Source organism: Euleptes europaea, chromosome 1, assembly GCF_029931775.1.
Source record: "Euleptes europaea isolate rEulEur1 chromosome 1, rEulEur1.hap1, whole genome shotgun sequence".
In the NCBI taxonomy this organism is placed as follows: domain Eukaryota; kingdom Metazoa; phylum Chordata; class Lepidosauria; order Squamata; family Sphaerodactylidae; genus Euleptes; species Euleptes europaea.
Window position 1 is genome coordinate 5829082 of NC_079312.1, and position 27453 is coordinate 5856534.

General features: G+C 44.5%; 1 pseudogene; it reads right to left on the reverse strand.

The window, feature by feature from the left end:
* Window positions 1-885: 885 nt before the first annotated feature.
* Window positions 886-3363, reverse strand: LOC130473864 (zinc finger protein OZF-like; annotated as a pseudogene).
* Between the last annotated feature and the right edge of the window lie 24090 nt (window positions 3364-27453).

The window sequence follows — 27453 nt, forward strand, 5'->3', positions numbered from 1 at the left end:
CAAAAAGTTTCTCCTGTGTGGGTTCTTTGATGCCTTTGAAGTTGGTCACATTAATTAAAACTCTTTCCACACACTGAGTATTCAAAAAGTTTCTCCCCTGTATGGGTTTTTAGATGCTTTTGAAGACTATCCCTGTGACTGAATCTCTTTCCACACACGGAGCATTCACAAGGTTTCTCCCCTCTGTGGATTCTTCGATGTGTTTGAAGACTGCCCCTTTGACTGAATCTCTTTCCACACACTGATCATTCAAAAGGTTTCTCCCCTCTGTGGATTCTTTGATGTGTTTGAAGATGGCCACTTCGACTGAATCTCTTTCCACACTCTGAGCATTCAAAAGGTTTCTCCCGTGTGGATTCTTTGATGTGTCTGAAGATTGCCCCTTTGACGGAATCTCTTTCTACACTCCGAGCATTCAAAAGGTTTCTTCCGTGTGGATTCTTTGATGTCTTTTAAGACTGCTACTATCACTGAATCTCTTTCCACACTCTAAGCATTCAAAAGGTTTCTCCCCTGTGTGGATTCTTTGATGTTTCTGAAGACCGCCACTAACATTGAATCTCTTTCCACAGTCCGAGCATTCAAAAGGTTTCTCCCCTATGTGGATTATTTGATGTGTTTGAAGATGACCACTTCGCCTGAATCTCTTTCCACACACTGAGAATTCAAAAAATTTCTCCCGTGGGGTTTTTTAAATGATTTTGAAGACTGCCACTGTGACTGAATCTCTTTCCATACTCTGAGCATTCAAAAAGTGTCTCCCCTGTATGGGTTTTTAGATGCTTTTGAAGACTATCACTGTGACAGAATCTCTTTCCACACACTGAGCCTTCACAAGGTTTCTCCCGTGTGGATTCTTTGATGTGTTTGAAGACTGCCACTTCGATTGAATCTCTTTCCACACACTGATCATTCAAAAGGTTTCTCCCCTGTGTGAATACTTTGATGTCTTTTAAGACTCCTACTGACATTGAATCTCTTTCCACACTCTGAGCATTCAAAAGGTTTCTCCCCTGTGTGGATTCTTTGATGTGTTTGAAGACCGCTACTGACATTGAATCTCTTTCCACACTCTGAGCATTCAAAAGGTTTCTCCCCTGTGTGGATTCGTTGATGTGTTCGAAGACCGCTACTGAAATTGAATCTCTTTCCACACTCTGAGCATTCAAAAGGTTTCTCCCCTTTGTGGATTCTTTGATGTGTTTGAAGACTGCCCCTTTGACGGAATCTCTTTCTACACTCCGAGCATTCAAAAGGTTTCTCCCCTGTGTGGATTCGTTGATGTATTTTAAGATCGCTACTGTCATTGAATGTCTTTCCACACTCTGAGCATTCAAAAGGTTTCTCCCCTGTGTGGATTCTTAGATGTCTTTTAAGACCGCTACTGACATTGAATCTCTTTCCACACTCTGAGCATTCAAAAGGTTTCTCCCCTGTGTGGATTCTTTGATGTGTTTGAAGAGTGCAACTGACATTGAATCTCTTTCCACACTCTGAGCATTCAAAAGGTTTCTCCCCTGTGTGGATTCTTTGATGTTTTCGAAGACTGCTACTGTCATTGAATCTCTTTCCACATTCTGAGCATTCAAAAGGTTTCTCCCCTGTGTGGATTCTTTGATGTGTTTGAAGAGCGCTACTGTCACTGAATCTCTTTCCACACTCTGAGCATTCAAAAGGTTTCTCCCCTGTGTGGATTCTTTGATGTTTCTGAAGACCGCCACTTCGACTGAATCTCTTTCCACACTCTGAGCATTCAAAAGGTTTCTCCCCTGTGTGGATTCTTTGATGTTTCTGAAGACCGCCACTTCGACTGAATCTCTTTCCACACTCTGAGCATTCAAAAGGTTTCTCCCCTGTGTGGATTCTTTGATGTGTTTGAAGACCGCTACTGACATTGAATCTCTTTCCACACTCTGAGCATTCAAAAGGTTTCTCCCCTGTGTGGATTCTTTGATGTGTTTGAAGACTGCTACTGACATTGAATCTCTTTCCACACTCTGAGCATTCAAACGGTTTCTGCCCTGTGTGGATTCTTTCATGTTTTTGAAGATTACCACTTCGATTGAATCTCTTTCCACACTCTGAGCACTGAAAAGGTTTCTCCCCTCTGTGTCTTATTTGATGCTGTTGAAGATGGCTATTCTGACTGAATCTCTTTCCACATTCTGAGCATTCAAAAGGTTTCTCCTTTGTGTGGATTCTTCTATGTTGTTGAAGATTGCCATTTTTACTGAATCTCTTTCCACACTCTGAGCATTCAAATGGTTTCTCCTTTGTGTGGATTCTTATATGTTGTTGAAGATTGCCATTCTGACTGAATCTCTTTCCACACTCGAAGCATTCAAAAGGTTTCTCCCCTGTGTGGATACCTTGATGTCTTTTAAGACTGCTACTGACATTGAAACTCTTTCCACACTCTGAGCATTCAAAGGTTTTCTCCCCTGTGTGGACTCTTTGATGTTTTTGAAGACTGCTACTGTCATTGAATCTCTTTCCACACTCTGAGCATTCAAAAGGTTTCTCCCCAGTGTGGATTCTTTGATGTCTTTTAAGACTGCTACTGTTAGTGAATCTCTTTTCATGCTCTGAGCATTCAAAGGTTTTCTCCCCTGTTTGAATTCTTTGATGTGTTTGAAGACTGCCAGTGTGAGTGAATCTCTTTTCATGCTCTGAGTTGTCAAAACGTTTCTCCCCTGTGTGGGTTCTTTGGTGCACAAGAAGCTGTGATCTGCACTTGAAGTACTTCCAACACCGCAAGCATTTATGTGCCTCCATTATACTATGCTTTGGGGAAATGGCCTTACTCCTTCTTCCATGAGAGAACGTCCATCCACTACCAATGCAGATCAAGGACTTCTGTCCTGAATGAATCCTTTGGTGTTCAATAAGATCTGAGTGAGTTCTTTGATGTGAAGTAAGGGCTGATTTCCAATTGAAGATCTTTCTGCGTTCCATGAAAGCATATGGTTTAACTCCTGAGGGGATTTGCCTTTTGGAACTAACATTCATGTTCCTACGGAAGGTCTTTCTAAAGGCCATCTTTTTACTTTCATGTTCCTTGGAGCGGATTCTCCAGTTGGCATGGAAGTCTTTATTCCTTCTTGTTTTTATTCTTTCTTTTTGGACTGGGATTTCACGGAATCCTTCTCCTTCGGACAGAATAGGCTTATCCCTCCTCTTGAACCACAGAGGCAGGAGGAAAGCCACACAGCTATCTCCATCCCTGAAGTTTCCCTTGGCGTTTTCATTCTTGGCTTCTTCCAAAGAGAACCCTTGGAATCCCCCAACCGTCTCCTCTACTTGAGCTTCTGGAATATAGAAAGAGGCCCAGTCAGCACATATGAAAGAATCCAAGCCACCCATCAGGCACTGCCCACTAATGGGTGGCATTTCTTTTCTCAGACCTTCCCCCCTTCCCTAAATGGGCCACTGGACACATTCCCAGCCAGAACTCCTCAGGTAGCAGCTTTTATAATCTGCCTATCCATCCTCTCCCCAAACTCCCTGTATGTACCTTAAGGTGGAAACGTGGCAAAGAAACATTATCCCAATGGTCACATTTGACTTGTGCATTCTTTTGAGTCTGGCCCCTTCCAACTTTATGATTCTGCTACTGATGATTAAATAGAAGAGAAGTTTTGATACCCCTCTTTACTCTAGCCGATTGTAATAGCACCAATTTGCACCTTTGTCACCTATGAATGTTCCTGTCGAGGGTCAGTCAGGATGACGGTGAGGAGTCATCAGAGGAAGAGGGGCCCTGTGTAGCCAACACAGAGCCAACAGAAGGTGGCCAGCAAGGGACTGAGGCTCAATCAAATCAAATTTATTAATACGGTCAACTGACCAATCACATGCCAGCACATAAAAATATCCAGACTCAATAGTTGTGCACCACGGAATCACAAACTGCCCATACGAATAAAGGTTTAAGAACAATACAAACAACCCCTGATTCAATTATCACCTTGAAATTTATAAAACTGTAAAATATTTTAATGATCATTCTCTAATAAATTTCTGCATATTTTAATACCAACAGCCCAGAACTTGGCAGTTTGGAGCGTGAGCTGAGGAACTTCTCCTAATAGGAGCGCCTTTGCCAAAAGCTCAACTGACTCTTCAGGGAGTTTACCAAGCAAGGGGGAAATAAGCTTTGATCTAACTTCGCGGCAGAATGGGCAACATATCACTGCATGGTTTCAATGTCCCCTATCCTACACGGACAAAACCTCTCTGGTCTAGGGATCTTCTTCTATTTCCCTTCCAAAACAGCTGATGATAGGGCCTGACATCTGGTAAGGGTAAAGGCCATCCTTTAATTAATAGGCTCAAGATGAGAAAAATAAGCTGCAGGTAAAATCAAGTATTTAGATTTATCAGGTGCTTATCGCGAGTTCAGTGGATTTAATCAGATGCCCTAGAAACTCCTCCAGACGGCAGCTTATACAAAAGTGCTCCTTTATTCACAGTGCAGTTAGTATGCTCTATATACAAATTCCAGCAGAGCCTCCGGCTTAGAAGTATATTCAGTCCAACAACAAACCCTAGAGGCTGTGCTCCTTATATACACATCTCATGCTTAGTCACGTCTATCCCACCTGCAGTATTGCATCATACTACCGGCCATATCTGGTTTCATCCAGTCCACCCTGCTGGTGCAATACATTACAGCACATTGCATCAGCCAGATCCAGTGGATCTAATCCACACTGACAGCTCCTTCACAGCTGTGCTGTCAAAATAATACAGCATGCTTGTTTATTCTTGACAGAGCTAGGGTTCCAAGGTCTGTCTTTGCTTCAAGTAACTTGATGCTCGGTCTAGGCCCATGGCTAACAGGGTACGTGGAGAAAGTGTAACAGTCTCTGACATGATCATGGTATTTTGTGAACATGTGCAGAATTAATTCCATATAGAGCTTAAACACATCATGCAATCTATGCCACTACATAGGTTTGTGTAATGTATAATGAATGTCTGTGTCATGCTGACAGGCTAGCTCTGTGTCATGCTGACAGGCTAGCTCAAGGTTAGCTCTATCAAAGCTAACTACTAAAGTTACTCTGGCTTTGTCCTTGAAGGGGCAGTGCAGAGCACTTTTCTCTTATCTATCTAAGTGTGCAAAAGTCACCTTTCTGACTCAGCTGCCAGATGTCAGAATCTCAAAGAATACCAAAGGCAGAATACTTGGCCTTTTCAAGGTCTTAAGATATCTTAATGTACTAAGAGTGCATTAATAGCTGAAACTGTGCTTAATATAGCTTAAAGGCATTACAGTTCTCTCAAGATAAGAGTAATATGCTTTCTTGCCTTCTGAAGGCTATGCAGCTGACCAAATGTAAACAATGACACTTTGCAAGTGACAATGTCAGCTATAATTGTGTTTCATGAGTTATATAGTTAAACGTTGTGCTACAACTTTCTAAGTAGTCTCATTTAATGCGTATAGTCCTAACGAAGAGGATGGTATAGAAATTAAATATGTAACGTGATCATGTAAGTAAGAAATGAGGGTTTATACTTTAAGCACAGAGGAGTGAAAGGGAAGGAAGTCCATATTAGGACATAAGACATCAGAAGACATGAGCAGCTGCTTACTAAGCTATTGCTGCACTGCTCCTGGTATCTGATAAGAGAGAATAAAGGCACCCCTCTGAAGGATAAGAAGGAGGGGATAAAGGCTCTTTCTTCACTCTTAATGAGTCTAGAAACAGTATAAATACAACTAGCACTTTAGAGTGTTATAGCTGGCAGACTGCAGCTGTCTGAAGTAACACTTCTCCATCTCAAAAGGCTTGAGATGTAAAACATTGAAACTCTGTCCTTGCGTGGACAGTAGTTCTCAGACATATCTTGAAGTATCAAGATCTGGATATTTCAACATATCTTACTTACACTCTTCTTGTGAGACTGCTCTATTCCTAGAAGAGGATAGAGACCCTTAGAATTCCTATTCTTTGAATAGGAATCTAAGTGCAGTGATCTTTCCATGTATTGGAACACTGAGAGTCCATCAGATTTATGGATTCTTACAAACTAAGCCTATTTGGCTTACCAATGCTAAGAAGCATCCTGAATACAGGGCTAATAGCTAGACCTCTGGGATTGTGTCAGAACGTCCTCTACTTAACAGAGGGACTTCTGAACCTCCTCAGAGCAAGAGACCAGAGATGTTCCTGAAGGGAAAGGAGACTCTGTACTCTGTGAGATATGCACAATGCTGATACATTGTACAGCACATACACAGATTGGCACAGTCAAAGAGACTTTAACAGCTTTAAGCTAACACATAGTATTTATATATTCAGCATTGCTGTCTGAAACTAGAAAGAGCATGCATAGCATGTACATACACAATGCCTGATCTTAATGATGATCAGTTAAGAATATTAATAGAAGTCTTTAAAGGATTCAAGACTTAGCAAATACAGATGCTCTGGGATAACTTCATATGTTCTCATAGAGCTTAGACTCTTACAGGACTCCAGATGACACAGATGACACAGCAAGGTATAGTGTGTCTTCTGTACAGAAATGTTATGATGTTTTGAATGGTTTAAGTTAGGATGCTTCTAACCAAATCTTTCTCCAAAGAATTAACCATATTTTGACAGGATTTCTGTAACCTTATATTCTGAATGAAGGTGCATTGCACTAAGGATACTTTATGAGTATATTCTGACTAAAATACTCCTTTATGGAGGCATAGAGAATGTGAATGATTACTTGCTACATAAACATGTTTAAGACTAATGTTGTCTATCCTTATATGATATTTTAAGGCTTTGCAACCAAAAAGCATATATTATATAATGTAAATAAATGTGTTTTTTATATACTTCTACTCTTGTCCATTATTATAAATTTATTGGCGTGTTCAAGAGATGTTCTAGGAACGATAACAAGTTTCTAGGAACCGTTGATTCCGGTCTAGTGGTGTCTCGCTGAATAAGATAACATATCCCTTCTCAGGAAGGGGTCCTTTTTAAGAGTGTAGGCACTTAACGGCCCGAACCGCGACAAAAGGCCCAGGCAGGCCATTTTATTAAGGATCGTCTTTAGCCATGTTAACCAGAACTTATCCTGTAGAAGCAGGGGAAGTAGACCTTGAGGGTTAAGGTTTAATTTAAGCCAAAGAATAATGGAAGCAATACAAACCCTTGCCTCCACCCTCACCAGTCCTGCCTCCAGTCTAGCAGTAGCATTTGATACGCAACGAGGTAACTGGAGGGCTGCTCTCCCTTAGTTCTTGAAAATTTAATGATTTTTAAGGTAGTTTTGCCCTTTCTCTGCAGCGTAATCGCTGTGAGCTTTTCTAGAACCAGAGGCTTGTAAGACTAATACTAAGTATTTAAACTTGAGTACCTAGTCTATTTTGTGGCCATTAATGCTCCATTGTCGTACTTTAGGGCGCTCTCACCAAAGGCCATACCTTTTGTCTTTGAGTAATTAATGTCCAGTTGTTCAATGGAACAATATTACAATTACAAAAGCCTCTGCATGGCTCTTTTAAGGTTAACCGGGGTCCTGGATCGCAGGACCATGTCATCAGCATAGAGTAAGAAAGAGATATCACGATGGGCTAGCTTTGGAGGATGTAAAGCTGGGTCTTTTAAGTTGCTAATTGCATTGTTGATGTAGTAATTAAATAGCTTAGGTGCCAGAATGCAGCCCTGCTTCACTCCCTTAGTAGGTGTTTACAACTCTTGAAAGATGCCCTTGTCTGCTGCATCTGACCTGAAGGGGGGTGTTATCATACAGAATACGGATCAAGTATAGAAGCCTTCGATCTATGGAAGAGCATTCTAACTTTTCCCAGAGTCTCTTTCTAGCAATAGAGTCAAATGCTACTTTAAGGTCTATAAAGGCTGTGAACAAAGCTGTTGGACCCTTGGAAGAGTATTTTTTCAATTACATGCTGTAAAATCAGGCAGTGGTCTAAAGTAGACCTGCTCTCTCTAAAGTCAGCTTGTTCATTGACAATAATGTTCTCTTGATCTAGCCAGCTGTAAATTTGTCATGAAGGTGCTTGGCATACAATTTACTAATAATGCTGAGGAGACAAATACGCCTGTAGTCGGCTGGATTGTCCTCCTTTCCTTTCTCAAAAACACGGCACCACAATCGCCCTGCCCCAGTCCTTTGGCATATGTCCAGTCCTATCTATATAGGTGAAAAACGAGGCCAGGAAAGGAACCCACCAGTCTTTGTTGTTCTTCAAAGGTTTGGATGTGATAAAATCAGCACCTGGGGCTTTCCCTAGTCTGAGTTGGTCAATCAAGGGTTCAGCTTCCCTTATCTGAGGCTCAGTCATAGCCTCCTTTCAGCCCTGAGCCAGCAGACGAGTCACGCCCACCCCCCAGCACTGAGCCAGCAGACGAAAGGCAAGCAGTGGTGCCTGGCCCTTCTAGATCACCTACCCCTTTGCAGGAATGTAGGAAGAGACTGCAAATGGAATTGTGAGAGAGAAGGTACAGTGCTCACCTCCAGAACCGAAAGCAGCTGTTTGCCAATACTGGACATGAGTTGTTGCAGGATGCTGACTGAATTAGTGGGAGCAAAGCATAAAAGGCTCTCAGAGGAATCTGTTGGGTATGGCTGCAAGGAGTACGACAAACGCTTGCCTGACGCCACTGTGCTGCCTGAAACTCTGACGAATAGTGCTTGCTAAACCCCTGGCATCTCATCTTCGACTACAAGACACTGACTCCTGGAATCCTTCATGCTCTCTGCTTCCTAGACGCTGCAACCTGATACCCAAAGCCTGCTAATCAGTACAGTTCCTTACCCAGAAAGGCCGTGTTCGCATAGTTCTCCAGCATGACTTCTTCACAGAGTGCTCTTTGGTGTGGATCCAGCAGGGCCCACTCTGCCTCGGTGAAATACACGGCCACCTCCTCAAAGGAAACCAGAGGCTGAAAGAAAAAGAGGATTGCCTCAAGCCAAGCAGAGACTGCACTCTGCAAGGGGCTGTTCTGGGAGGGTGCAGGATGGAGAGTTTGGCACGTGTAAATGGAGTAGCGGTCAGAGCCTCTGGCCTAGGCCCCTTACCAGCAACTGCAGGAGAAAAGCCCTCCTGAGAAAGGAGGGGGGACCCAGGCTGTGCCCCCCTCTTCTACCCTACCTTGACTGGAGGTGCAGCAGCTGTTTCCATTCCTCCACAAAAAGAATGGATCAACACTGTCTCTTCAATTCCTGCAAAGGAGAGAAAGGGGGAAGAAAGGGTATCAGTCTCCACTTCGTATTCTGTTTGCTTGTGTGAATTGTGCTTTATGTAACCCCATTCCCAGGGATGTGAAAACATGCCCTACGTACACTCAAAAATAATTGTAACTTTTTGTAGTAAGCAGTGGGAGAGGTGGAAGAGAAGCAAAAGGAACCAATGAGCCTTGAGGGGCTTTAAAAGCTGCTGACACCTTTCAGACTCCTGTGATAATTGAAACTTGTCCCGTGAATGCTGGAGCTCAAAAACCTGAAAGTATCTGTGCTGGATCAGACCAAAGGCCCAGGCATGCTATTCTCCCACTGGCTGGGCCATTGCACACCCCCTTGAATCCAGGGAGGTGGAAGGGGAAAAAAAGAGCTGAAAATGACGTCGCCTGGCACCTCATTGTCACATCTGGCCGAGATCCCACACGTGGCTTTAGTGCATGTGGAAACTCAGAGTAATATCAATGGGTTTTGAGAGTATCTACTGATCCACTAATGTCACATCTGGGTTTTCGGCTAGAGGCAACATCAATGTGACATCACATCTGCCCCAAACCCTTCCCCAAAGATGCCATGGATGCCAGACCACAGCCTGGCAACACTCGTTCAGCATCCTATTTCATACAGCGACCTGTCAGATGCCGCAATCAGCATGAGAACACATTCGACCACTATTTTGAGCCCCTAGCAACTGGTTTTCAGAGATTTGCTACCCTGAACATGCAGGCTCCATTTATTCACAAGATTGAAGAGGTCATCAAAGATCTTTTGTTTAGAGCCACCTTGAGTCCCTCTAATGAAAAAAAGTTGGGATATGAATACTGTAATCAACGTTAGCAATTGTCTCCATGAATTTTTGGTTGAAGAAGCATTTTAATTTTTCTCTGAGCAGAACTCTCTGCCCATCAAATTCAGTGGATTCCCCAATCCAAACCAGGCACCAGGAATCCTTACCGCGTGAGAGGGCATTTCGAGCATGTTCCTGTGGCTGGGCTCGCTGCCCTTCCTCTGACGGAGCTCTTTCCATCTCACAGAACTTAGCTTCCATCTTCATGGATGGACCCCACCTCTGAAACAGCAACAAGGGAGACAGGTAAGAGATGAAATGGAAGACACCAAGGAATGGATGTTGCCTACTCCCAGACTCTGCACCTTTCTATCAGCAGACCTGTGAAGTGGGAGAGTGGACTTTGGTTCGACTGTATTTTGCTGGAAATCAGAAAATACAGAGAGAGAGACCTTTGCAAACAAAAACAATAGTGAGAGTTTAATGTGTACCCGGGTAGAAGAGGTCCTGAGTGACGTCTCAAAGAATACAGGCAAAATCAGAATAATAAATAGCATGTTTCAGAAGACGTATCCTTTTTCTATAGACTGACAAGTATGACATGATGATATGAGATCATTATTCCAAGAAGAAATATGCTGATATGATATGTTTGTGACATTAAATTGAGATTGAGCTGACATTTTTGGTTAACACAACATTTCCTAAAAGTTAAGACACTTTCCATCTGTTTGTTTTGCTAGACTAAAGTTCTATTTCTCTTGTCTTAGTTCCTCTTAATGATTACCTCTTGCATCAACATTTCAGCTGTTCTGTTTTCTCCAGCTTTCTCTAAACTTATGTTTCAGAGTATTTTTCTCAATTCCCTAATTTAACCCATTAATTTCCTCTTCACCTGGTAGGATTTTCTTTCAACGTTGGTGAATTATCTGGATAAGAAATTCCCTAGAAGTGGCTGCTGAATCAGGTTGTTAAACTTCCCGTTTGGTTGACTAACGCTTGGACAAATATTAGGCAAGGAAGCTTTAGGATAAGTTCAGCCAAAAAATCACAGCAAGATGGCCAAGCAAGCACACAATAAAGGAAAAAAGCCCAAATAATCACGAATGCCACAAATATATTAGTATAACAATCAGCGTAAAGGCCTGACAAACAAATGTAAACAGGTAAACGAAGCACAGCGCCCAAGCAACACATATGTAATCAATCAAAAAAGTCCAAGGACTTAAAAGTCGTGTGGGAGTCTTCAAAAGACGAAGAAAGGACACGGAGTCTTGAAAGGACTCCAGAAAGACACTGACTCCATGAGGAGTCGTCAGGAGAACAAACTGAGAGCCAATTAGGGCGAATAACAAAGTCAAAGCAGTCCTCTTAGGGAGATAAGGATATTGCAACAAAATAAGTACACTATGGTGTTTTGGTAAAGTGACCATTTCTAATCCAATATTTTCATCAGCTGTATATCCCGTTGCCAAAGGAAATCACCTTAAATACTGTCTTACTGGGGATGGACACATGAACACATGAAGCTGGCCTTATACAGAATGAGATCCTCCTGGGTCCATCAAAGTCAGTATTGTCTACTCAGACCGGCAGCGGCTCTCCAGGGTGTCTCAGGCAGAGAGGTCTTTCACATCACCTACCTGCCTAGTCCCTTTAACTGGAGATGCCGGGGGATTGAACCTGGGTCCTTCTGCATGCCGAGCAGATGCTTTAACCACTGAGCCCACAGCCCCTAATGCCAACACACAAACACTAAAGTTTACATTTGCTTGTCAGGACTTTGAGCTGATTGTTATACTAATATATTTGTGGCATGCGTGATTATTTAGGCTTTTTCTCTTTATCGTGTGCTTAGGATAAGGTCAGACATCGTTGCTTGAATTGGACATACCTGGGGGGAAAAGGCCTCACCTGCTCTGCCTGCCTCTTCTCCTCTGCCTGACTCAGGAGGAAGCCTTCGGCTAGGGCCACCGCCTGGGAACTGGTCTCGGGTCCACATCCTCTGACCCATTGCTGCATGTCCTGGGGCAGGATGGTCAGGAATTGCTCCAGGATCACCAGGTCCACAATCTGCTTCTTGGTGTGTCTCTCTGGCTTCAGCCAGTGGTTGCAAAGTCCATGGAGCTGGCTGCAAACCTCTCGGGGTCCATCGGACTCACAGTAGCTGAACTGCCGGAAGCGTTGGCAAATTACTTCTGAGTTCATGGATTCCTGGTCCCCAAATTCAACACCACTCCCAACTTGGATGGGATGGGGCCCTTTCCTCACTCTCTTGCCAGGTCTGACTCCTTCCGGATCCTGCTCATCCATCTCCTTCCTCTCTTAGTGGGTCGACTCTGACTGTGAGAAGATGCCTTCACTCATTTGGCAATGGCTTATCCTGTGGGGGTGGAGAGACAAAAAAAATGAGATACCTGGTGGATCAGCACCAAAGTATTTCTCGTGGTTTGTAATAGCATATGGCTATATTGCATGCCAAGCTTTTTTAGGTATGCCTGTTTGGTTCCTTGGGAACATTTCTGCCTCTCTAAAGATGTTACAAGCTTTCCTCTGATTACTTTTGGGCCAATCTGTCCTAGGGGTTTCAGCTGGCCACTAAGCATATCAGTAGAAATGCCCACCCAGAGCCACAGTGGTCTCCTGCTAGCGTAGGGCAAGTGTAAATTTGACACTGGCACAGAGTGGGATTGCGTCAGCGGTGGGGTTTGTGCCTGGAACGGGGCTCAGTTGATTTCCTGTAGCCTCTCCAGGTCAGGGCACAAGAGCTGCTGGGATGAATAGGAGCTGGGGGGGGCAAGGAACCCTGCCGAATGCACAAGGTTGCCAACTCCAGGTGGGGAAAGTACAGGACACTTGGGGGTAGGGCCTGGGGAGGGCAGGAGATAATGGCATAGAGTCCACCTCCCAAAGGAGCCATTTTCTGCATGCAAACTAATACACTGTAATTCCAGGCGACCTCCAGGCCCAACCTGGACATTGGCAAACCTGCATCAGGGAGATCGTAGATGGGGAGAAGCAGCAGCTAAAATCCTTACGGGACCGGAACCGATGCCTCTTGTGACTGTGCCCTTTGTGTTTCTCCCTCTTGTGTGGCCTGGGGGGGTCTGTACCTCTCTTGCCTGGCAAAAGGCTGCTGCTTCTCTTACCATACCTCAGTGCCTTCTGGCATCCACAGGTGAGAACGATCCCTGCCTTCTTCCCTCCCACAATCCAAAAACTACCCCCCCCCCAATGGCTTACTTTGAAGTAAACTTTCCAGGATCCAGTTCCTTGTAGGAGCTCCTACTTTTTTGTTCTCCCTACAACAGACATCCTGTGAGGTCGGTGGGGCTGAGAGATGCGGTGCAGGCTCCCCTGGGAGGGACTGTCAACCTGTCCCCTAGTTCGCTCTTTAAAAAAAACATTCTTAAATGCCAAAATCAGAAAAGACAAACAAAAGAAATTTAAAGATCTCCTAGAACAACTAAGATTACTAGAAAAAAATTCAAATTAAACCAGATAAAACCACTCTTCGTGACATCAAGCTGACCAAACATCAGATTGAAGTGATAGAGACAGAAGAAATTAATATAAAAGTCAAATATGCCAAGCAAAATTTTTTTGAAAGAGCGAATAAACCTGGCCGATTTCTAGCCAATCAACTCCGACAACAAGAGAAGAAAAGAAAGATAACTGGAGCAAAAGTCAATGGCATAACTTATAATAAACAGGAAGAAATTGAAAAAAACATTTGTTGATTATTACCGGCAACTATATGCAAAGGAAGATTTGCAAGAACAGGGGCTATCAAGTTATTTATCAGATGCAAAATTACCCAAGCTATCACCAGAGGACCAAAAGAGTCTCAATCAGAAGTTGACAACACAATAAATTGTTGATGCCATAAATAATTTGAAACCAGACGAAGCACCAGGTCCGGACGGGATTACTCCAAAATTTTACAAGCTTTTTGAACAACAACTAACTCCTGTCTTACTATCTCTGTATAATGAGGTAATTGAACATGGAAAGATTCCACCATCCTGGCAAGATGCACATATATCTTTGATACCAAAGGAAGGCATCGATCCCTATCTTCCTCAAGCATACAGACCAATCTCTTTGCTGAACACTGACTATAAATTGTTTGTCTCTATAATCACCAAAAGACTTCAAAAACATATCAGCAAGTTGGTGCATCCAGATCAAACCAGGTTTATTCCAAAGAGACTTATGAGAGATAACGTACGATTGGTCCTCAGTGCAATCAAACATATTAAGTCAAAATCATTAAAGACCGCTATGATTTTCTTAGATGCAGAAAAAGCCTTTGACAATGTCTCCTGGCATTTCATCCTAAAAACACTTCAACAAATGGATTGTGGAGACACCCTTCTCAAGGTATTCAATACAATATATTCGGCTCAAAAGGCACGGCTTCTAATTAATGGTTGTCTATCAACAGAATTCAACATCACTAAAGGCACCAGACAAGGATGTCCACTTTCTCCACTTCTTTTTGATTTGTCTATGGAGGTTCTCGTGAACTATATAAGGAATGATCCAAATGTTAAAGGTCTTACAGCAGGAAATGAAGAACATAAAATTAAAAGTTACGCAGATGATGTTGTATTAATATGTCAAAACCCAAAACAAACTCTCCCGTTTGTTCATCATCACATTATGGAATTTGCAAAGTACTCCGGTTATAAATTGAACAAAGTAAAGACAAAAATTCTGACTTTTAATACTACAAACAACGAAGACAACCACATTAAAGAAATTACCAGATGTCAAATAATGAAGGAGTCAGTTAAATATCTGGGTGTCAACATATCATCACAAAACAAGACACTTCTAAAACTAAACTATTTGAAAATCTGGGGAGAAATAGAAAGAGACTTAAGCTCAGGGTCCAAAATGAATATTTCCTGGCTGGGAAGGATATCTGTGATAAAGATGAATGTGCTTCCAAGATTAAATTTTTTATTTCAGTTTCTCCCGATTTATTTATCAGATAGAACAATAGAAAACTGGCAAAAACAAATCAACGTTTCGTGTGGAATGCGAAAAAGCCAAGAATCAGATTTAAAGTCTTGCAAGACGAAAAGAAAAGAGGAGGATTAGCACTACTCAATCGTAAACTATATTATCACGCTGCCTGTTTAACTTGAATTACAGAATGGATTAAACATCCTAAAAGTAGACACGTCACTTTAGAACGAGCGGATTTTGGGCAAGGATTCCATAAGGTTTTGTGGGACTCCTCAACAACAACTCAAACGGATAAAGCATCAGAAGACTGTGATATTAAGATGGTGATACTAAAAGTTTGGAAAAGGTATAAAAGAAGAGTCAGTCCCTCTCCACCATCCATAATGTCTCCGATTGAAGCCTATCATGATAATGTTAAACTGAAAACGGCTGTTCATTTCACATACAGTGACATGGTAGAGCCTACAGGAGAAATCAAAAGTTTAACTAAACTTCAAGAAAAATTCCAAAAGTTAAACTGGCTGACTTATCTTCAGCTGAGGTCCAATCTACAAAGACTGTCCCTCGCCCATTTCGAGAATTGACTGAATTCGAATTGACAATAACCAAGAATGATGTTCACTTATTAGGAAAAATCTACAAACTTCTCTTGAAATATGACACAGAAGAACAAGTGAAAATCAATATGATCAAGTGGATGCAAAACTTTGGTGAAATGGTTACAATGGAATCATGGGAAAAACTCTGTACGTCTGAATTTAAATATACTGTGTGCCAAGAAGTGAAAGAAAATTGGTATAAAACATTCTACAGATGGTACATGACCCCAAATATGATTTCACAGATGACTTCCTCCGGAAAGAAAGGTGCTTGTTGGAAATGTCAAGGAACGGATGGTTCTTACTTTCATGTTTGGTGGACGTTCGAAACTACAAACGTTCTGGAAAAAGATCCAACGAGAATTACAGACAATAACAAAAACAAAGATAACACTAGACCCTAAATATTTCCTGCTCAGTATGGTCCCATCAAATTTGCCTTTGAGATTTCATGATGTTTTTAAGTACGCTACAACGGCAGCCAGAGTGGTTCTGGCAAGAACTTGGAAGCAAATGCAAATACCCGAAATAGAAGACTGGAAAGAAAAACTGCTAGACTACGCCAGTATGGCCAAAATGACTTTTATGCTGAACCCCAATCATAACTAACTTACAGAACAATTTGACGAAAAGTGGGATTCATTTTACATTTACATGACTTCCAGTTAATCAAATGATTGCTATATACCGAATAGTACTAGAATGAGTAATAGGCAATGTTTTATCCATTATGTTCCAACCATTCGTCATGTAACTCCTGGGTTTTCAAATGGTATAATACGGTTCTACTATGTAATAGGTAGATAATCTGATTGATTTTTATATTTTTACAATCACATATTTAGATATATTTTATTTTGCTTGATTAATATTCATGCTTGTTATATGGTATTGTATTCGACTAAGTTTATTTTTCTATTGAATCTGCTATATTGTTTTTGTATATCAAACGGGTTTTACCCTTCCCTTCTTTTCCCTTTTGTATCCCCTTAATTATAAAAATAAACCTTTAAAAATAATAATAAAAATAAAAATAAGTTCATCATAAAAAAAAACATTCTTAGATCAAAGGGATCTTTCAAACTACTGCCCGGTATTGCATCTTTCATACTTGGGGGCGGGGGAGGAGGAAGAAGAGGAGGAGGAAGAGGAAAAACAGTTGGTTTTTATATGCCAACTTTCTCTACCACTTAAGGGAGAATCAAACCGGCTTACAATCACCTTCCCTTCCCCTCCCTACAACAGACACCCTGTGAGGTAGGTGGGGCTGAGAGAGCTCTTAAGAGAACTGTGACTAGCCCAAGGTCACCCAGCTGGCTTCGTGTGTAGGAGTGGGGGAAACCAACCCAGTTCACCAAATTAGAGTCCGCCGCTAATGTGGAGGAATGGGGAATCAAACCGGGTTCTCCAGATTAGCTCCAAACCACTATACCACACTGGCTCTCTGGTAAGGTAGTGTAGAGAGTGGCAGATGAATGGCTACAGGTCTTCCTGGATGAGACATCAACACTGGACCCCTTCCAGTCGGGTTTCCACCCAGGCCATGGGGCGGAGACGGTTCTGGTCGCCCTTATAAATTATCTCCGCCGGCAGCTGGATCGAGGCAGGTTGGGGCTGCTGATATTCATTAGATCTGTCAGCAGCTTTAGACATAGCCGACCACAATCTCTTAGATCACCACCTTGGCAACACTGGAATCCGGGGTACAGCCTTTAAAGGGCTGCATTTTCTCCAAATCAGAGACTGATGTCTCCTAGGCGTGCCAGATGGGGGCCCTTGTCTCTCTTCTTCCATCGAGCACATGGCACTGCTGACCATGAAGAGAGCCTGAAACTCTGGTTCATAATCTTGGGGAGCCTGGAGGGACACCCCCCTTCCTACACACCCAGCAGAGTAGAAAGGCAGCCCACAACTGAGAGAACAAGGATTTTAAAAGGGAGGAAAAAGGGAGTTGGACGGGAGGCTCTCCCCGTTAGAACCACCCGCAGGTCACGCTAAGATTCGGCTCTTGGTGCTTTGTCCACCAAGTACAAAATGACCCAGAGTCAAAGGCAAAGTAAAAATATTTTGATTTATTGTGCACAATAAAGGCTACTGCTAGCAAGCAAGGGTTGCTGAATGCAAAGCATTGGACACAAACAAGATGATGCAGCAGCATTCTCCTGCCTGTGTTCCAATGCACCTAATATAATAGGCATAATCCTCTGATCCTGGAGAGAATAGGTATGCATCATCAATTTTAACTAGTAGCCATGAATACCCCTCTGCTCCATGAACATGTCCACTCCTGTCAGGCTCCAGCCCTGATCAGCCTGGGAAAGGCGCCAAGACGTTGGCCAGGTGTTTCTCCAAGGTCGTGCTGTTGTGCTAGCTACTGTTTTGGCTTTCTGTGTGAGAAACTCCTGATAGCTGTGGGTTGCCGTTAGCAACCAAAAGTTCCGATTTGCTCAACTTGTTTTTTATGCTTCTGAATCTCTAGTGTTTCCCCAGTAGAATCCTTCCCTTGTATTCGTTAGTATCTGTCTTGCTAAGTTTTCCTGAATAAAATCAGCTTCCTTAAGTGCAGCTGCTTTGGAGTCTGTTTATTGGGATCTACATGGTGAGCCCAGAGCTGAAAACCCCTCTTAAAGCTTTCCAAGTTGGCAGCCATCACCACATCCTGATGCAGAGAGTTCCACAATTTAACTGTGCATTGTGTGAAGAAATACTTCCTTTTACCAGTTTTGAATCTCTCACCCTCCAGCTTCAGCAGATGACCCCACATCCTAGTATTATGAGAGATGGAGAAAAGCTTCTCCCTATCCACTCTCCCTGTATCATGCATCATTTTATAGACCTCTATCCTGTCTCCCCCTTAACTGCCTTCTTTCCAAGCCAAACAGCCCTAGGCGTTTTAACTGCTTCTCATAGGGCAGTCGCTCTAGTCCCCTGATCATTTTGGTTGCTCTTTTCTGCACCTTCTCAAGCTCTGCAATATCCTTTTTTAGGTGTGGTGACCAGAACTGTACACAGGATTCCAAGTGTGGTCTCACCATAGATTTGTACAAGGGCAGTATGATATCAGCAGTGCATTAATATTTATCATGTTGCTGTAAAATTATATAAAATTATTACAATTAAATACTTTTATTTACTAGAGTGGATATTTCCTATATTTTCCTATTGCACATTATTTTTCTGAATATGGCATCCATGTACTCTTGTTCCTATTGCTGTATAGTTGGGACATATTGAGAAAACATGGCCCCAGGAGCATAAAAAATATTTTCATTTAAGCTCTTGGTTTGAGAAATATAGCAATTAGCTAAAACAGCTGAAATATAGTGAAATGTTGTATGTAGTATAAAATAACAGTATTATTTTTAAATTTCTCAATTTGATTTTAGCCAGTCCCCCTCTACGTCTACCTAAATTTTGTATGGGTTCTGTCACTGAAGAAGCTCAATATGTTTGGGTAATGAAACATTTTTTAATCATCTTGCTTTTTCATGATTACAAAATATTACATAAACCCTGTCCCGTTTTTGCCATCCCAAAGTCTTGTTTTTGTCTCAAGGAAATATGGTCAGCCTATCTATCGATGCATATTGTTCGTTACACCAACTCCCTTTGGCATTTTCTCAAGGAACCTTGCCTGTCAGCATTCTTCCCCATGACATTCCACCCCAGGAGGGCAGAGGGTAATCAAAGCAGGGATTAGATATAAAATCTAATATAGAAGAGGATTGATTCATAGTCTAATACACCATGTCCCATATCGCCTCAACTGAGAGATGGCTGCATTGCTTGTGATCCTGATGGGAAGGAACGAAGGAAAGGCCTGCTGGGGCCAGGCTGCCAAGAAGCCCAGGGGGCAAAATCTCCTGCCCCTCCTGAACCTTGGCCCATTAGTTCCCGCCCCAGTCTGAAGTGGCTAGAAGGGCCCTTCCCTATTCATGTCTCTTGTGGGTCTTAATTCCCTAGCTCTTTTTTCTTTTGAGAATATCTTTATTTTGTACAAAGCAGCTCTTTCTGGCACAGGAAGGCATGTGTGTACTGGGGGAGAGGGGATCTTCTCCCAATGCATTGCTCCCCCCTTCCTTTCTCTACCTATTGGGTCTAGCAGAGCAGAGCCTGGTCCTACATTTCTCCCCCCCCCTCCCCAAAACCCCTTTCAGCTCAACAGTCCCACCCTATGCCAGTCTTGCAGCACCCCGGAGAACGCAAACCTTCTTTCTGTAAGGAGGGAGAGGGAAATGAACACATGTGTGTACTGGGGGAGAGGGGATCTTCTCCCAATTCATTGCTCCCCCCTTCCTTTCTCTACCTATTGGGTCTAGTGTAGCAGAGCCTGGCCCTGCCTTTCTCCCCTCTCCCAAAAGCCCCTTTCAGCTCCCCAGACCCCTCCCAGCCATTCCTGCAGCACCCTGGAAAACTCAAACCTTCTTTCTGTAAGGAGGGAGCAGGAAAGGCCCCCCTCGTGTGCCTTTCCAGGACTGCGGACTCTCCCCTTAAACTATTCTGGGGCATCCAGTCCTCCCACCAGCCGAGCCAGGAAATAACCTGGGTTTTGTTTCCATGGGGTCAAAGATTCAAACATCTCCCGTGCAGGGGAGGAATGGGAATTTTGTGGGCCCCGGAGGGAGGAATCCGTGCCCTCCTCCTCCATAGAGCCTCCTCTGGTCCCGGGGAGCTCTCTGCTCGGGGCGTCGCCCTCCTGCCTGAATTCATCTTCTCGGCAGCCTCCGCCCCGTCTGAATGTGCCTCATTCCCAAACACGTGGAATGACAGGGAATCCCTCATTCCTCCCCCCTCCCCTTTCGAAGCTGCCCCTCTGCCGGGGGTCTGACTCAACCCCCCCCCAAATCCAGCTCCCTCTTCACCCGGCCTTTCCTTGACTCGCAGCCCCCACCCCCCATCAGAGGGCCCACCCAGACACCCCCCCGCCCCCTTCCTCCCACCCTGCCAATCTGGATCCCTCGCGAGGCCTCCGCGATGCAGGGAAGGGGCTGCATCTCCCCCCCCCCACATCCCCACCCCTTTGCAGAGAGGATGGGGGGGGGAAGAGGGGCGCAAGACGGAGCAGCCCCCGAGGCTCCTCAGAGGGGGCTCTCCTGGATCGGCCTCTGCCCTCCCTGGCCTTTCCCTCCCACCCCACCCCGCCCCACATCCCCCGGTCCGGATCCCCCCCCCTGGACTCACTCGGAAGGAGCTGCAGGGCGAGAGCGACAAAGGCCGCCATTCCCACACTGGGTGGGCAGGAAGGAAGGAGACGGGCTCCCCCCCCCCCGGAAACCCGCTTCCCCGGCGGCCCCTCTAGGATGTGGGACTCGCTGGCCTCGGTTTCTGCGGGGCGGAGACGGCCGGCAGAGGGAGCCCCGCCCCCCGGCCCACTCTGCATTGGCTTGGCTGGGCTTGATTGCTTGTGGAGGCCGGAAACGTTTGGGGGAACATCTGGGGGAACTGGAGACCCCCCCCCCAGCCCCCCAGCCTCGCCTAATCTCTGGAAATAATTCACAGTGGGTCGCCGTGTTAGTCTGTCTGCAGTAGTAGAAAAGGGCCAGAGTCCAGTAGCACCTTAAAGACTAACAAGAATATTTTCTGGTAGGGGAAGAGCTTTGGGAGATGCTGCCTTGCCTGACTCGCCTTTCCACAAGCCGGATCCAGCCCCCCTGCTGCCCGGCACGGATTCACTGGGCTTCGTGGGAGCCTTGAAGGAGGGGGGGAGCTGGCAAGCAGAGGCCCCCTTTCTCCTTGGGGACTTTATTTTCTCCAACAAATGGGAAGCTCCCCCCCCCCCACGTTAGACCCAAAGATGGTCTGATTTGGAGGCTGGGGGAAATAGAGCCGAGACGCTACAGACCTTCAGCCACGCTGCAAAGGAAGAGGTCTTCTTGAGCGTGACGTATCCTGGCATAATATTCTAGAAGCAGCAGCGGAGGAAGATCCGGAGGAAGCAACTGTGCTGAAAACAGTTATTCTAGGAGAAAAATATGGCCAAACTCCACTTTGGGGGCTACTCCGCACAGAGCTCGAGGACAGAGGCCCCCCCGCCCCCCAAAGTACTGCGAGCACATAGAGCTATCGGGATGGCACACGGGTGGGGCCTAATTCATCATATTTATCTTTTCAGGTTTTTCATAGCTCCCCCCAAAGTAGTTGCTTTGCAAAACAAAACAAAACAACCAGATTTGCAACCTAAAGCGCACCTGTTTACAGCACTGGACAAAAACACTTTTAGCAGCTTGTATACAAGCTCGCCCCTTAGAACTGCATGCCCAGGCAGACTCACAGGGATTTACAAGAATACAATTTGCCTTCTGCTGCCAGGACATCAGGAGGAGCCTTTTCCATCCTCCTGGAGAACTGCAGGATCTCTCTTCTGCACCCTCCCCTAGAGGTGGATCAGTTGTGAAACTAATGAAACATAAGTGTCAGGGCCCCTAATCCTGGACGGGCCCCCTGAAGCAACTTTTTTTTTTTAAAAAAAAGGTAAAGGTCCCCTGGGCAAGGACCGGGTCATGCCTGACCCATGGGGTGACGTCACATCCCGACGTTTACTAGGCAGGTTTATGGGGTGGCTTGCCGGGGTGGCTTGCCAGTGTCTTCCCCAGTCATCTCCCCTTTACCCCCAGCAAGCTGGGTACTCATTTTACCAATCTCGGAAAGATGGAAGGCTGAGTTGACCTTGAGCCGGCTACCTGGAAATTTTATTTTAATGAGTGAATTTCTCAACAAAATCGATGGAGTTTTTCAGTGATCGAATCACAAGCCAATGGGTTGAAGTACTTAATCCCGACCTTAGATTATGCTCTAATACCCATTTCATATGGCCTCAAGATGTCCCTGTAATTGGTCAAATTTCAAAACTTTCAGATCTCATTGCATTCTATCTCTGCCTTCTGGTATGTTTGCTGCTCCTCCCAATTTGATGTCATCTGCAAATTTAATGAGTAGTCCCTCCACCCCCTCACCCAGATCATTTATAAAATTATTGAAAAGTACCAGGCACAGAACCAACCCTTGTGGCACCCCACTGGACACCTCCAACCAGATGAAATGCCGTTGACAACTACTCTTTGAGTGCGGTTCTCCAACTACTTCCCTACCCACCTAATCATCCTAGAGTCCAGTCCACAATCCTCTAGTTTACCCATCAGATCATGGGGAATCCTGTCAAAGGTTTTACTGAAATCCAGGTAAACACTATCGACAGCATTCCCTCGATCCAGTAAGCTCGGCACTCAATCAAAGAAGGACACGAGGTTGTACCGCCAGAGCATGCCTAGGTGTTGGCGTTTGGCCTTCATCCTGTTCTGATTTTGTTTGGGAAGGTCAAAATTGTCCCTACTTTTTATTTTGTTGTGGTGTGTTTAAGGTTTTGAGGACAGGGGTAAGAATTGGTTCTGTTACACTTTTCTATGTGGTTTGTTGTGCTTCTGGATTGGGTTGTAGTCTGGTTGTCTGGGGCTTGTGTTGGTTCTTGGGGAGGAAAGCATTGGCCTGTGCTTGCTCACAGGCATGCCTCTCTGCTTTTCCACTGAAGGAAAAAAAAGGTGTTTTTTTCCTCCAGTGGAATGTGGGTATGCTGATTTTTTTAGGCAGAGGAACCAAATTTGCAGCCCCCCTGAATCAAACTGCACCAAACTTGGAGGTTTACTCTGAGGAGAGTCATCAGCAAATTTGCTGGGGCCCCCCCAAGAGCCCAGAAAATACCTTCCACTGAATGCAAGTAACCTGCACACCACAGGAAAGTTAGCTTTCCAGCTCATATTCTCAGATGAGAAAAAGGACAGTATAGTCTATGGGAGGTTTGCAGTGGTTTCCTAAGGAGGATGGGGCCACCCTTTGGACCCCCTGTCCCAAACTTGACTAAACTTTGGGGTTCTTGCAAGGAGAGTCCTTTGCAGCTGCCTTAAAAATTTTGGTAACTCTATCTAGAAAAATGCCCCCACAGGAGCTTTGAAAAAAAATATCCCATTGACTATAATAGACCTGCATTTTTTCTCTCTCCTCCTTTTTGTCCTCTCTAGGAACCGCATTTCTGTCTGCTTCTTAACCCTTGATTAGCTCTTGTGGACAGAGAGGGAGGGAAAACATTATATGAGTATTTTAAGCCCCAACCTGGCCAAGAAAACCTGCTTTCTAATCCACATGTTTAAAGTTTGGCTGTGGTTGCTCAGTGGGGATGGCAAGACACTCTGTTCATGTGGCTGTGCATATTAAAATAAATTTCTAATGCAGCCATGATCTAACCGAGATGATCAATGTAGGGATTTAAATGAGAGAGAGCAAACAGCAGAGGCCCACCTGGAACAGGTCAAACGGAGACAAAGGTGCGGGGCTTCAGGTGTCTATGTACCAATGCCCAAAGCTTGGGCAATAAGAAGAGCTTGACCTTCTAATGCAGTCAGAGGGATAAGATTTAGTGTGCACTGCAGAAACTTGGTGGGATGATTCCCATGACCAGAATGTAGTAGTGGGTGGATATGAGTTGTTCCAAGAACTGAAAACAGACCAAATATTGTATTGGCAAAGGCACCCATTCACTATTAATTTTAGAAAATGAGAACTCTTTAGAAATTGAAATGTTTTAGCAGGAAATGTAAGTACTGTAATTTTCTCTCCCCACATCTCTGTTAACCTTCTTGAACAGTGCAGTCCAAAGGAAAGTTTACTTGATGGGCACAGAAAAGAGTGTCTTGGTCTTTCTTCCAGGTCTGGGGTAAACCATGGAGTTAGGTTCCTGTTTGAAGGAAGGAGAGGACATCAGAAAGAGATCCAGTGCTTTAAAGAGCCTCATATTTGAGGCCTGAACACAGACTCCAACAGTGACATCGCTTGGACTCACAAAGTTCTCTAGAACATTCCAGAACCCAAAGAGGACAAGCGAAAGCCCTTTGGGATACTATAGCAAGGGTCAAGCAAGAGTCCGTTAGTCACACTTCTGGGACCCCTCAGCCAGATAGGGCTGGAACCACCAGAGGATGATGCCCCCAAGTACCATCTTGGCTTCTTGGCATAGGATACCACCATCTACTGTATTAATGGAGACTCAACAGAGACACTCTCCACCCCTCTGTCTTTCCCACAACACATCTTCCCTCAGCCACAAAACCATTGGGTTGTTAATTAGGGCAATGAATGAATGGTAGTAACTCAAATTTCTCATGAAGCCATGATCTAACTGAGACAATCAATGTAGGGATTTAAATGAGGGAGAGCAAACAGCAGAGGCCCACCTGGGAGGGACGAGTCTAACGGAGACAAAGGTGTGGGGCTTCAGGTATCTATGTACCAATGCCCAATGCTTGGGCAATAATACTGGAGGAGGGAGACAGCCCAGTGGAAAGTATCTGGGTCAGGATGAGGGAAGGACAAACAGTATTGTGGTTGGAGTGTGCTATAGACCAGGGCTTCTTAATCTTTTCCACATACAACCGCTTTTCGCCTGAGAAATTTTTACGCCACCCCGGTGATATAAAACTGGTATACAAATCAAACATTTACTTATAATAAATCAAATATTTTGCGACCCCCACATTCAGTTATGTGACCCCGTATGACCCACAGTTTAAGAAGCTTTGCTAATAGACCTCCTGACCAGGGTGAGGAGGTGATTGCTGCCCTCCATGAGCAGCTTGACAGGGTATCCAAATGACAAGAGCTGGTAGTGATGGGTGATTTCAACTTCCCTGATGTATGCTGGGAGATGAACTCTGCAAAGCCACCACAGTTACATAAGTTCCTCACCTGCCTGGCAGACAGCTTCCTTCATCAAATGGTGGACGTAGCTGCAAGGAGCTCAACTACACTCAATTTAATACTGACCAACAGGCAAGAAATAGTAGATGAGGTGAAGGGGTGGGGACCTTAGGGGGAAGTGATCATGTCCTCCTAGAATTAGTTTTGTTGGGGGGGACCAAGGAAGTTCGTAGCCACACACGTCAGTTAGATTTTGGTAGGGCAGATTTTAATAAACTCAGAGGCCTGATGAGAATCATTCCATGCACAAGACTGCTGGAAGGGAAAGGAGCAACTGAAGGGTGGGCTCTCCTGTGGGCACCTGCCCTGTTAGAAATCCACAAAGGCACACCAGGAGACGGAAAAGTCCCAAAGAGATGCTTTAATGGTATCACAGGAGAACGGAGCACAAAATCAAAAGGCAGGAATGGTGGGAAAGGGGAATACAGTGGACTATATGAGTTCACTAGCTAGGCAGTCACAATACAGTTACATGAGATAACCCTCGACAGTTCAGAGGCTCCCACATACACCTGTTAGCTTCAAAGCAAGACGAGGGAAGGAATGCGAGCAACAGAGGCATGGTGTCCTTGAACAAGGTCTGAGAACCAAAACTGTTTCTGATACAGCGAGCAAGCCTGACATCTCCTAAAAAATGAGCTCTTGCAAGCTCAGGCCCTCAGTATTCCAACAAGAAGGAAACATGGTAGGGGATCCAAGAATCCAATGTGGATCAACAGAGAACCTCCATGATGAGCTAAGGGAGAAAAAGGAAATGTTCAAGAAATGGAGGCAAGGACATACCTCTTGTTTGGAGATTCTAGCAGGGGAGCGCAGCTATCGTATACCCTTGACTGAAGAACGGTACACTCCTCCTATCTGGGATGGTCGTCCTCTTCCACCGAGCGCGTAGCTTCGGCAGGGACGCTCGTGGAGCGGTGAGGGTAGGGGACACCCGCCTTGCTAGCCAGATCAGCCGAATCAACCCTAGCGATCAATGGGGTGACAGATGTCGCAGCCAGATCGCCCTCACATCCAAGGACACACCTCTAAAGAAGAGTATCTGTGGGTTGCTAGGCAGTGTAGGTCAACCATTAGAGAGGCCAAAGCTCAAAGTGAGCTGAGGATTTCAATAAGACTTTTGGCATGATGTTCTGATGGGTAAACGAAATTACTGTGGACTGGACTTTAGGAAAGTTAGGTGGATTTGGAACTGGTTGGAGAACCGTACTCAAAGAGTAGTTGTCAATGGCATATCATCTGAATAGAGAGAAGTGTCCAGTGTGGTGCCACAGGGGTCAGTTCTGGGGCCGGTACTTTTCAATATTTTTATAAATGATCTGGATGAGGGTGTGGAGGGGCTACTCATTAAATTTGCAGATGACAACAAATTGGCAGGAGCAGCTGTCAATGAGTTTTGAACCTGAGAACTGAAGAGATTACAGTGCAAAATTAGTCCAGCGAGAGACCTGGGGTGTGTGTGTCCAGGTAATAGAGAAAATCTGGCACACCCTTTTCATGGACCTGAGCTCCCACTTTGATAGAGAAACGTCGCATAGTTTGGCATGGGACCGGACTTTCATATGGTCATGATTGGTTCAAGAAATTAAGTTGGATTTGTCTGGGCAGTTTGAAGTAGCTGCCCTGCAAATTCAGCGGGAAGAGTCAGAAATGACACCCCACATTCCAAGGCACAGAAGTTTTCAAAGTAGCGGGTTTGGCTGCCTTGATGGCTCAGAGGTAATTGCCCATTAACTTGAAATGGTCCAGTATTCCTTTGATGAGAGGTGCTGGGGGGGGGGTATGTAAAAGCCCTAGTGAAATCATGGCACCGTGATGGAATGTGCTCTAAACATTACAAACAGATGTGCTCTCTCAAACTTATCCCAAAGATCCCCCCTTTGAACTTTCATCTTTCAAGGGGAAGCCCTTCAAAACAAATAAGAGAAGACTGGGGATCAAATTGGGGTTTCTCAGCTGACAGAGGACAGGGGTCTTACACTGAGCATTCAAAAAGGGTTTTCCTATGTGTGGGTTTCTTAGAAGCCGTGCCAGCTTGCTACTCTATATGAAACTCCTCCCACACTCTTGAGTATTTAAAAGGTTTCTCCCCTGTGTGGGTTCTGTGATGCTGTTCAAGATCACCACTCAACT